Source organism: Phoca vitulina, unplaced genomic scaffold (genome assembly GCF_004348235.1).
Source record: "Phoca vitulina isolate PV1807 unplaced genomic scaffold, GSC_HSeal_1.0 scaffold8, whole genome shotgun sequence".
Lineage (NCBI taxonomy): Eukaryota > Metazoa > Chordata > Mammalia > Carnivora > Phocidae > Phoca > Phoca vitulina.
Genome location: NW_022589711.1, coordinates 27542538 through 27555196, shown reverse-complemented (window position 1 = coordinate 27555196; position 12659 = coordinate 27542538). Strand labels below are relative to the sequence as shown.

Here is a 12659-nt window from a genome sequence, read left to right as displayed (position 1 = left end):
GGAAGATTTTCAAACCCATGTGCCTGCACCTGTTTGGCCTCAGAGAGCCCTACATGACTTACATTTATGGTTTTATTTAGTACAATAACACAGACTGTGAGTTAGAGTTTAAAATTTGAGGTTTACATTGTGTTACAAAATAGTTGTGTTATTTATCAGCTACTCTCTGAACTCCTTTGTGTCTTCCTGGTCATCCAGGACATAAGTATACATAAGTTCTATGTATTGTAAACAAACAAACAAACAAGCACTACACATTACCTAAAGCTCCGTGGAATGGAAAATGATAGTGTTATCTACTCTCCCTTTTAAGAATCTTTGTGGCCAAATTAGATGTGATATCACCCCTTAACCCTCTTCTAGACTTCTGGGTTTCTTTGTTTATACAACTTCACTGTTCTATTTTTTTAATTTTTTTATTAACATATAACGTATTATTTGTTTCAGGGGTACAGGTCTGTGATTCATCAGTCTTACACAATTCACAGCACTCACCATAGCACATACCCTCCCCAATGTCCATCACCCAGCCACCCTATCCCTGCCACCCCCCACCACTCCAGCAACCCTCAGTTTGTTTCCTGAGATTAAGAGTCTCTTATGGTTTGTCTCCCTCTCTGGTTTCGTCTTGTTTCATTTTTCCCTCCCTTCCCCTGTGATCCTCTGTCTTGTTCTCACTGTTCTATTTTGTGTCATGTTTACATCCTATTTAGATTTATGTTATATTCTACAGCAAATTTGTAATTCCACACAGTAACTTCGTTATACATATTTTGTACCTTCAATATGATTAATTTATTATTTGAGCTTTACAATTTTTGTGGTGAGGATCAAGTAAAATAAATCACATGAAAATGTTGTGAACCATAATGGGCTGTACAACTGCAAAGTAGCCCAGCGTGTGTTGAATACATGTTGGCTATATAAAGGGAATTTGCTTTTCCTCTTTCAAAAGTAGCTACATAAAATTAAAGATAATTAATACATATTCAAATTCAGAATGTACTAGAGGTTGTATGTTATCTGATTTAATCCTCACAAGATGATTAAGTATCTCCATTTCCTAATGAAGTAAATGAATTTCAAGAGATTAAGTAAATGTTCAAGTGTGCAGTACAGGTTTTTGTACTTTATTCACTCACACACCTTCTGAAGTTAACATTCATACTCTTTCTTCTGTCATGAATTACCTGTTAGGATTACTGTGTAACTAAACTGATACAGGGCAGGCAAATTTTCTACTTTTTAATATCAAGCACTATATAAAATAAATTACTTTCTCTGAAACCAAAGGAAGTCTAAACAATATTGTGTTCTCCTATTTTAACCAGGGTACATGAGTTTACATAGAGGACTGTAACATTATTCACTCAACCTCAAGTCAGATAGTCCCTTAAGACTTAGTTTCTGTTCTAATCATTTACATGGTATTATTGGAAAGTTTCCTGGATCCCATCTATAGAAACATGTCTCCAGCTTATAGACAAATGATTAAAATTTCATAATGATGGAATTGTGTCTCCGTTACCATATCTAGCATAGAACTTGGCACATAGATGGTACTCAGTAAGAGAATACTCATTAAATGAGCAAATGAGGGAACAATGGGAGAGAATAAAGACAGCAGTATGTTGTAGAAAGTGGATTATGACCAGTAGTTGGGTGACTTGGCTAGAAGTTCTGGATCATTTACCAACGACCGGAATGACTTCCAAAAGTCATCTAATTTGTGAGCTTCTGGGTTTTTTTTTTTTTTCTTTTTTTTTTTCATTTTCAAAGTCTTATTATATCTCTAATATCCCTTCTAGCACAAACATTTTCAAATTCTCTGGATTGTTCAAGAAGGTACCAATGTCCTTTATTCTTTCAATCACAAAATTTAACCTGATATTAATACATGATGAACTTCACAATCTCTGATGAATAGCATAGCCCATTGGCTATCCCCTAGTTTCCAGGTTCTAATACAATCTGGGACATCCTCCTTGACCTCCTTTTTTGGTGAGACCATTGCATATCTTTTGCTCTTTGAGTTTTTTCCCACCATCCGTCTCACCTGACTTTAGTCTGTGATACTACTAATAAAGCCCAATTTAATGTTTTAAACATGAACAGAAATAAAGCCTAAGGGAAATGTAGATGGATGATGAGTGCGTTAGAATACTTTAGGTGACCCCTCCTGAATCATGGTATCTTAAAAGAAACAAAAATAGTGTAAGGAACTGTGAATAGCCTCGGATTTTATCCTTTTTGTGAGCTAACAAAGTAGCCTACAACAGTTTCACAGATGCTGGCACTGGACACAAGATTCCTGGGTTGGAGACAAGAGATTTTACTACTCAAAGCACAGCAGGCAGCATGAGTTACTTGTTCGTATCAGTTCCCCTTTCTCTGCAGGTCCCAAGAAGTGATGGCGAGTGTCTCAGGTGTATGCAGCATACACAATGGGCCTAGGCCACAACTGAGGAAAACCAAGCTAAAAAAAAAAAAAATACTATACAGGTCGCTTAAAACAAACCTGTTCAATCTTTGCCCCAGAAGGAGACATTATCTTTATTTTCCTGGTCAGGAAACAAATCTCCCTTCTGCCCTAAAGGGAGATGCTACCTATATTATCCAGGGGTGTTTGCTATACAAAAGGATAGTCTAGGACAAAAATAATCACAAGGCCATGGAGAATTATTCCCCGATAATACATTTCTTACTTAAACTACATGTCTATCTTGGATTCCTCAAGGTTATCTGTTTAGTGTAGTCACTCAGAGGCTCAGACTGACAGAGGTTCCTTCTAGACATTTGCTTTTTAGAGTATCATTCTGAAGGAAAAGCTCAGCAAATTTTGACACTCTAAACTTCGACTCAGAAGGGACACATGCTGCTTCAACCTACATTTTTTTTTATTCGTAAAAGCAAGTGACTGATTCACGAATACTTTTCAATTATTTACCCAAGAAGTGGACAGCCAGGAATGATAGGTAATCAACACTAATAACAGAAACAGCTGAATTCCAAACAGAATGAACCACCATATCTAAATTATGCTAACAAGTTATTTTTTGCTTGAAGAAGGTCTCAAAAAGCCATAATAATCTGCCATCAGGTTCTATGAAATTGGGCAATTTTTTAAAAATATTTGTACATAGTTAAACCTGCAAGAAAAATCTGATACATTAGATGAAAAATTAACAGTACCTCTCTAGGCACCCTGTGTGGGCTAATAATGTGCTGGGTGCTGAGGGTCAAATAGTGGGTAAGATGATACCTGCCTTCAGATAGCTAACATTTTAGTGTGAGGGACAGAAAATAAACAAGCAAATAAACAAAATAATTATAGTTTATGGCAAGTACTAAGAAAAAAAGAAAATAGAGTATCATGGATTGAGAAGGCTGAGATCATCAGATAATCCCCATACAAATTTTGGTGGGTGGAGGTTCCTCAAAGGGTTCTAAATGGAAAACATCAAATAATAAGCTCCTGAATTGTAATAGAGCTAGATGTGTTACTTATCCGTGACTTCAAAAGTTCAAAAAACTTGGGCGACTTATCCAGAGAAACAATTAATTAATGGGAATAAATATAAAAATCTTTACTCTTTGGTATAACCACCCATGCCCAGAGTTGGACTGATAAGGCTTAATAGTAGCACATGTGAACATGACTTTGGGATTTCAATTGACTTTGAGAACAATATGTTTTAAAATAGTGTGTCAAAAATGGGAGTCAATAATAACATATGGTGCCCAGAAGAAAACAGAAGGATAATTCTACTATGTTCTGTAAAGTTGGACTTCATTCAGTTCTAGGAAGACATCTAGTTTTGTGAAACACTGGAATTTGTACAGGCTAAGGATATATGTGGTTTTAATCAAGACTATACCAAACCCAGAGGATATTTAGAAATGCGTTAGGGCTATTTAGTAGTTGTCTCAATAAGTTATAAATGCCACTTGGAATTTAAGAAAAGGGGCAAGAGTACTAAGCAACTGGCATTACATGGGGGAATTCCACACTATGAAGAATTATCCCTCCCAAAATTCTAATGTATCCCCTTTGACAAATACCAGTTTGTGTGTGTGTATAAGATATTTAATTATATAATTAATAATTAAGTATTATATATAATTATATAATTATATAATATATATATTATATTGTATATAGTAGATATTTTAGTTTATGCAGAAACACCTGAGAACATTTAATTTGAGGAAGAGAATAACTGTTGTCTCATACAGAAGTGTCAAGCAGCAAAGGCTTCTGTGTAGCAGCAAACTGAGATGAGGTTAATAGAATTTCCTGGGAAGGAAAGAGAAAAGCAGATTTTAACTCATTGTAAGGAATAGATGTTTAAGGTTTATAATCAGAAAAAAAAAAAATCTGGGAAAATGGTCATTCTAATTCATTGACTTCCCTTTGGTGTAACCATTTTATTAAGGTTCAACTTATCTATCACTTGCTTAGCACAAACTGGAAGAATTTGACTTTGTCCAGAGAAGAGCCAAAATTTCCTATTTTTGACTATCGCTGCCTTGTATAAAATGCAGGTCAGCTATATTTAAAGAAGATAATTCCTCAGCTTTTACACTCAAAGGCTAGCTGCCAATAGCTCTTCTTAACTTATAGAGAAAACCAGAAGAGTCTAATTCTAGGATTCTGATTTTATATGCAATATTTTTCTAAACTAACTTTACTTCACATATGCAGACTTGATTTCCTTGGTGGAAGTTAAGCTAAATGTTGCTATGGTTTATTTGACATTTGGAACATTTGTAATATTGGGCTTCTTGCAGTTCAGAGAGGAGATTCTTGATAAATATATTTGACTAATTACTATTTAATAATTATTTGTATCAAAATATAAATTTGATTTTTATGCTACTTTTGTCCAGAGTTTGATGAATAACAACCACAATCCCATTTATTGGTGTTCATTTAGTTAAGCACCTGATGATGGACAAGAATATATGAAAGGAAGAAACAATCTAGAAGAAAATGTTTAGGATTTCTGTTAGACCTGAATGAAGTATTGAGACCAATTAAGTAAAACCTGTCCAGGTAGTTGTGGGACTTATCTTAGCCAGGGAATACATTAATATATTCTGGCCATTGGACCCAGCAGGATAGTCTAACGCTTGCCACTCTGGGATAACAGAGTGATTTAGAGAGCACTGTTTTAGCATGACTTTGTAAGGATTTTCTACCAGACTGTCCATATACAATTTTTTACTTTTTTTCAAGTTTTAGATGTCTATGCGATGTGGTACAGAAGTAGTGTGGGTTTGAAAGACAATGAGGATGGGGGAATAAGCTCATTGAGGAAGCAGGAACAAAACACTTGCCTCTGAATTATTTTGAAATTTTTCAAAAATATAATCTCCTGAAAAAGATCATCATACAATCTCAAAATTAATTTCCAAAGAAAGATTTCAAAACTGTTTTTGAGCAATACTGTTATGGTTTGATAAAACATGTAAACTCTGAAGGTTTGTAATTTAAAGGAGAAATATCATTTGAATGTATGCTTCATAATAGCTTTGCCAAACTCTTTTGCATTATTTTACATTCATTATTCATATTCCCATACTCTATTTTGAGAAAGCTATCAGGAGGTTTGCTATCTGGAGTTGAAATTCATTGGGAGGAGTCTCAATATATAGTTCTTGTTTTTTCAAAGCTAAAAGATAAAATTATATAACGAATAATTCTTCTGTGTCATCCTGACCTCTGTTTTTCCTTCCAGACGAAAACTTGTTTAGGCACTCCACCCTACAGAGACGAAACTACTAATCTAATTTTTCTACTTCTTCCCTTTTGGAGAAAAAAGTAAACAAAAGTGGTTCCCCACTTTTCCAAACATTTGTCTTAACTGAGGAGATCATCTCACTTGGGGAGGCCCACCACAGGCCATTATTACCTGTAATGGGATAAGTAAATCTAATGCCCTATGTTGTCAACTTACACTTAATCAGTAACAAAGAATATTTTGAACTCCAGATAGCTTACTCTGGTCTAATGTATCATTTGTTCAAAACGTGGGGGAAGCAAAGGATATTATTTATTGAGTACCCTGAAAGAGCAAAACCTAATTTCTTTGTTCCTCAGAATATAATCCCTCATCCCTTCATACGCTTCTAGGTCTTTTGGATGAATGTGTTCCTATTTTCTCTGAATTTAGTAATAATCTTTAGAAAGTCAATTGTTCTCTTATAATGAAATAACACAGGATTTTACTTGCTTATTACTACTCTTTCCTCTATAGGGTAATATGAAATACATTTCTTAAATTCCAAGACCTTCTAGAGTATTAATGTCAAGTTGAGAAGGCTGGTGATATTTAATTCTAAATTATTTCTGTTGTTTTATCCTAATATTTGGTTCAGTAATCTCTAGCTCTTAATCTTTAAGAGTAGACAAATTTCATCAAATGTTACACAGCCCAGCTATGCACAGCTTAGAAAAATGTCCACTATTACCCTGCCTCACCCTCTGTAACTTTACTTCAATTTTCTAAGTAACTTCTGTGTCCATAAAAGCTTTGCCAATAAGCTTTCCACTTGACTAGAAAAGGAAAAATATCATATTACTAAGTATCCACCAGAATGTTAGAATTATTCTTAGAAATAAAATAAGAACAACAACAAAAATATCAAAGCTACAGCAAAAGCATATGTCAAGCTGACAAGACGTAATGTTATATCATTAGAAACCTACAAAATGTTTTGGTAGAAATGTTAAAAAAACAAATAATAAGTACATACTCATTCAAACTCACAATCACTCTGATACTCTAAGCAAACTTTTCTGAAAACTTTTCAGGATATTAGAAGTTGAAGCATGTTCACTTCAAATTTTCTGTAAATAGTTACCTCTCTAATTCGTCAAAATTCAAAGGACAAAGTAACTATGTTGGCATCATGAAAATCCTGGTTTATAGTAGACCTTCATTCATGCACCCTATTTTTATACACTGCCTTCTACTGTATTTCCCCTTGCCATCTCCAGCTTCAAGGACAATATAGGACTGATAATAGATATTACCAAGGAATATAAAATTATTCATAAATAAAGAGTTATGTAACATAAGTCTATTAATCATGTGTAATACTTCCAACACCAAATCGGTTAACAAATCAAAGTGATAATATCATGACTGAGGTAAGACAAAGTTTACCAACAGCAGAACAATTTTTTTAGTCTAGATTATTTTATGGAGACCCTCCTGCTGACCCATCATTGATAACTCTAAGAAGAGATCTTCATTACCTGTATGATGAGCCCCTAAAAGAGTGCTAGAATACAGTTTGAATTAAGCCGAAAGTGCAAAGTTTGTACATGGTGGGGGGGGGATGCTGGGAGAAGACATATATATATATATATATATATATATATCCCCCCCCGGGTAAACCACCAGAATGAATTTCAAATTTGAAAATATCTGTAACTTTTCTTTCTAATTTTAACAGTATTGAAGTAACTATATTCATATTCTCATTCCTAGAAGCATGTTTTTTTCATTAAAACTAGGAGTCATTTAGATGACTCTCAGTTTTCATTCATAAGGATGTATACTGAAGAACTCCAGGAAAAAGACCAATTATAACATGAAAAAAGGACAATGACAATGAACAGATTATTTCAATAAATGGGGAAAATGAAGTAGAATCTCAGATTCATTCATCTCTAATATCTTAATGAAATGGGTGGGGGGAGGGAAAATGTCATGATCAGGAAGGTGGTTTCTCCAGGGTAAGGCTTATCCATTGTACTTCGGCTGTGCTGACCCCTGCAATTTCCCCAAATATGGGAAATTTGGTTGCATATTTTGTTGAAGAGGGGAACTGCATTCATGCTTTTTGGAGTCTTCTTAGAAGCACTACAATAAGGTCTCTGAGACAAAGTCTGAGAATTTGTGCTCCTTTCTCTTTTTAGTGCTTAACCTGTCCATGCTTTGGTAAAGTTGTTTTTGTGTTTCTCTCTTCCCCCTGTGGACAAAAGGGAGTCACACCAATGTGGACTCACAGGAGCTGGTTTACTCTCCTGCCTGAAACAACAAAACAATACAGCAACAAGACCACACAAGATCCACAAAATGCATCAGGCAAAGAGGACAGCCATCCCGAAGACATGGAAATACACAGGTGAGTGGAGCCCTACAGTTGCTCCAAGGTACTGCCTCCAGAGAGTTTCCAAGCAAGGCACAGGGGAGGGGAAACTGAAGGGGAAGCCCAGTAGACCTGGTAGAGTTGAGGACACTGAGCTGAGAGTCCACAAGACGGTGTATGGGGGAGGACAGCGCTGCAGAAAGTCAACTGGTGAGATCTGTGGAGGGGCCCTCTCCCATGAAGCAGAGTCCGGCTCAGGGCCTCCATGGGAGTCAATGACCCCAATTCAGGGGCAATCATTTGAAAGCATTAGAGGAAATAGGGCCTGGGGCTCACACAGCATTGGGAATAGAGCCTGTCCCCAACAGATAGACAAAAAAAAGAGCTCCTGAAAAATGTCTCTTAATTCAAGAGGCACAGAATGGAGGACTCAGAGAGGTCTTGCCATTGGAAACTCATCATTAGCCTTTCACTGAGAACTGCTCTGGACCACCAAACAAATTAAAGAAACACCAGAAATCATCAAACTGTTTCTAAGTAACTTAAATGCATCCCTGAACAAAGCTCAAAATTATAGAAAACGCAAAAGTATCCAGCAACCAACAAGGTAACATTCACACTGTCTGGCATTCCATCCAGGAGTGTGAGGTATGCCGAGAAGCAGGAGACATATCCCTCATGAGAAGACAGATTAATCATCTGAAAATGACCCAGAGCTGACACAGATGCGAGAATCACCAGAGAAGGACATTTAAGTGTTTATTATAACTATTCCATCAGTTCAAAACATTCAGCAGACCTACAACTATATGGTCAACTAATCTTCAACAAAGCAGAAAAGAATATCCAATGGAAAAAAGTCTCTCCAACAAACGGTGTTGGGAAAATCGACAGCAACATACAGAAGAATGAAACTGGACCACTTTATTACACCATACACGAAAATAAAATCAAAATGGATGAAGGACCTAAGTGTGAGACAGGAAACCATCAAAATCCTAGAGGATAACATAGGCAGAAACCTCTTTGACCTCAGCTGCAGCAACTTCCTACTAGACATGTCGCTGTAAGTAAGGGAAACAAAAGCAAAAATGAACTATTGGGACTTCATCAAGATAAAAAATTTCTGTACAGCGAAGGAGAAAATCAACAAAACTAAGAGCCTGCCTATAGAGTGGGAAAAGATACTTGCAAAGGATATATCTGATATAAGGTTAGTATCCAGAATCTATAAAGAACTTATCAGACTCAATACCCAAAAAACAAAAAATCCATTTCTTAATGCGCAGAAGACATGAATAGACACTTTTCTAAAGAAGACATCTAGATGGTTAACAGACAGATAAAAAGATGCTCAACATCACTCATCATCAGGGAAATACAGATCAAAACCATGATGAGATACCACCTCACACCTGTCAGAATGTCTAAAATTTATAACACAGTAAACAACAGATGTTGGTGAATTGCAGAGAAAGGGGAACCCTCTTGCACTGTTGGTGGGAATACAAACTGGTGTAGCCACTCTGGAGAACACTATGGAAGATCCTCAAAAAGTTAAAAATAGAGCTACCCTACAACCCAGCAACTGCACTACTAGGTATTTACACAAAGGTTACAAAAATACAGATTTGAAGGGGCACATCCACCCCAATGTCTATAGCAGCATTATCAACAATAGCCAAACTATGCAGAGAGCCCAAATGTCCATCGACTAAATGGTTAAAGAAGATGTGGTATATATACACAATGGAATATTATTCAGCCATCAAAAAGAATGTAAACTTGCCATTTGCAAAAACGTGGATGGAGCTAGAGTGTATTATATTAAGTGAAATAAGTCAGAGAAAGACAAATATCATATGCTCTCACTCATATGTGGAATTTAAGTAAAAAATCAGATGAAGATATAGGAAGGGGGAAAAAAGGAGAGAGGGAAATAAACCATGAGACTCTTAATGATAGAGAACAAACTGAGGATTGATGGATGGATGTGGGGACAGGCTAGATGGGTGATGGATATTAAAGAGGACACTTGTGATGAGCACTGGATGTTGTATGTAAGCGATGAATCACTAAATTCTACTCCAGAACCCAATATTGCTCTGTATGTTAACTAAAATTTAAATTAAAAAAATATAATTAAAAAAAAGTTATAGGAATCAAAACATCAGGTCATAAAGAAGTTTTACCTATGGTTGATATTTATATATTCCAGCTTGCACTTTAATATGCAATTAGTTTCAAATCTAAATATTATATAATTGGTTTATAAATTGTCAATGTGATTAAACAGCATGCTTTCCATTTTATCAGAAAAAAATCAAACCTTGCCATAAATATATTATTGAAAAGTGTATTTAAATCCAGGTATGAAGAAGTAGTTTGTAATCTCACTTAAAACAATGATGTAAGTTTCGGGGAAAGCTGTTCGAAGAGATTTGGAGACCAATCAGGCCCTAGAAATCTTAAAGGGCTAAAATGGAGAAGGTGAAATATATAGAGGGGAGCCCCATATTTGCTACACTTTTATCTCTCAGAGCATTCGCTGTTTAAAATCAAGTGCCATAGAGAAGAAATAAAAAACTGTGTAAGTAGAGCTTGTGGAAGATTCTCTTGACTGAATAGAAAAAGACTAGATTTTGGTGCTACTAAAACAGGATATAAGAAGACAGGTTTCCAAACTGTGTTGTTGTGATTTGTAATAAGAAATATGTATTTGATCTTCATTCCTGTTCCTGGCAGCAGCCCCTAAAACACTTGTAATTTCCTAAGTGATAAGAGCAATGGGAGAATTATTTGTCATGATATTTGGTATTTTGTCCTGGGTTCCTGAAATAGCTCCAGAACAACAAAGGCAAAAAAAGTGTCTTTTGTTATTCATAACAAGCCCCCTTCAACGACACATGAGTTTATGTTAATGAGATGATTTTTGGAAAGTTCTTAGATAACCGCAGAATGAGGTTGCCAAGGAAACCAACCAGGGTGATTAAAGGGTTGGAACTTTCAGCCCCATCCCCGATCAACCTCTGCACTAGAAGGACTGTCGAGAGGAACTGAAGGTTGAATTAATCACCAATAGCCAATGATTTAATTAATCCTGCCTATGTAATGAAGCCTCCATAAAAATCCTAAACAATGGGGTTTGGAGGGCTTCCAGGTTGGTGAACACATGGAAGTGCTGGGAGGGCAGCATTCCCAGAGAGGGCATGAGCTCTGTGTCACTTCCCACATACCCTATGCATCTCTTCCATCTGGCTGTTCTGAATTGCATCCTTTTATAATGAACCAATAATCAAACAGGTAATACTTTTCCTGAGATCTGTGAGCTGTTCTAGCAAACTATCAAAGCCAACAAGGGGATCACATGAACCTCCAATTTATAACCACTTGGTCAGAAGCACGTATAACAACCTGGGATTTGGGATTGGCATTTGAAGTGGGGGTGGTCATTTAGGACTGAGCCCTAAGCCTGTGGGGTCAGTCTGCTTTAACCTCAGGTAGATATATCAGAATTGAATTGAATTGAGGACACCCAATTGAAGAGAATTGAAAAACTACTTGGTTTGGGAAATCCTCACACATCTGGTGTCAGAAATGAAGGATTCTGAAAGTAGACAGAAGAGGGTTTTCTTTTTTTTTGTTTTTTTGCTTGTTTGTTTTCCTTTCATAGACCCAAAGGAAAACCAGAGAAATTAGCCAACATTCTGCCTGCAGTTTTTTCTCAAGACATTTGCTGATATTTAAGCTGTGCATGTCAGGGACAGGAAGAAAAGAAAGAAAGCAAATAATAACAATAATGACAAAAACAATAATAGTAATAACAGACCAATAATAATAATAGTAGATAAAATAAAACTAACAAATCTGCAAAAAAAGGCTAAAAAAATCCAAATAAAGCTTTCCTCTCACAAAAATCTGAAATCTATCCTTCAGATTTCTTAATCCCAATTTGTATCACCATTTGCTTGTATTTTATCTGTCTACTAGAAGAAACTGATATTCCCTCTACAATTTCTCATGTACAATCTCAGCATTTCATGTAAATTTAATCAACATTCCACACATGACCAAATGACTGAAACCAAAAGGAAAAAATAAGTCAATAGAAATAAACCCACATGTAATCCAATTATTGATATTATTGAATTATATAAAGTTTACAAATCTTAAATGTAATGATCGATATAATTTTACAACTATATATTTCTAAAACTATCACCCATATCAAAACGTAGAAAATTACCAGTTCATCAAAAGCATCCATTATGCCCTATCCAAGTCTACATTCACCAAAGTTAACCATAGTAGTAATGGCTATCACCAAAGCTAAGATGTGTTTGGAAGAAAAAATACAGACATGCAAATAACAAAACATATCTTGGAAACATTTATAAACTTGAAAAGGTTTTTTTAAGCATCATTTGTAGCTTTAATTTTATTTATTTTTCAGGTTTCAAGATTGTATTTCAGATATCACATTGAATGTAATTGGCATGTCTCTACACTTTTATTTTAGAATGGTTTTACATCTTTGTCTTTCATGATATTAATAT

The 12659-nt window shown here is 35.5% G+C and overlaps 1 pseudogene; it reads left to right on the top strand.

Annotated features, from left to right (window-relative positions):
• Positions 1 to 7706: 7706 nt before the first annotated feature.
• LOC116634210 lies at positions 7707 to 7857 on the top strand (annotated as a pseudogene).
• Positions 7858 to 12659: the final 4802 nt, after the last annotated feature.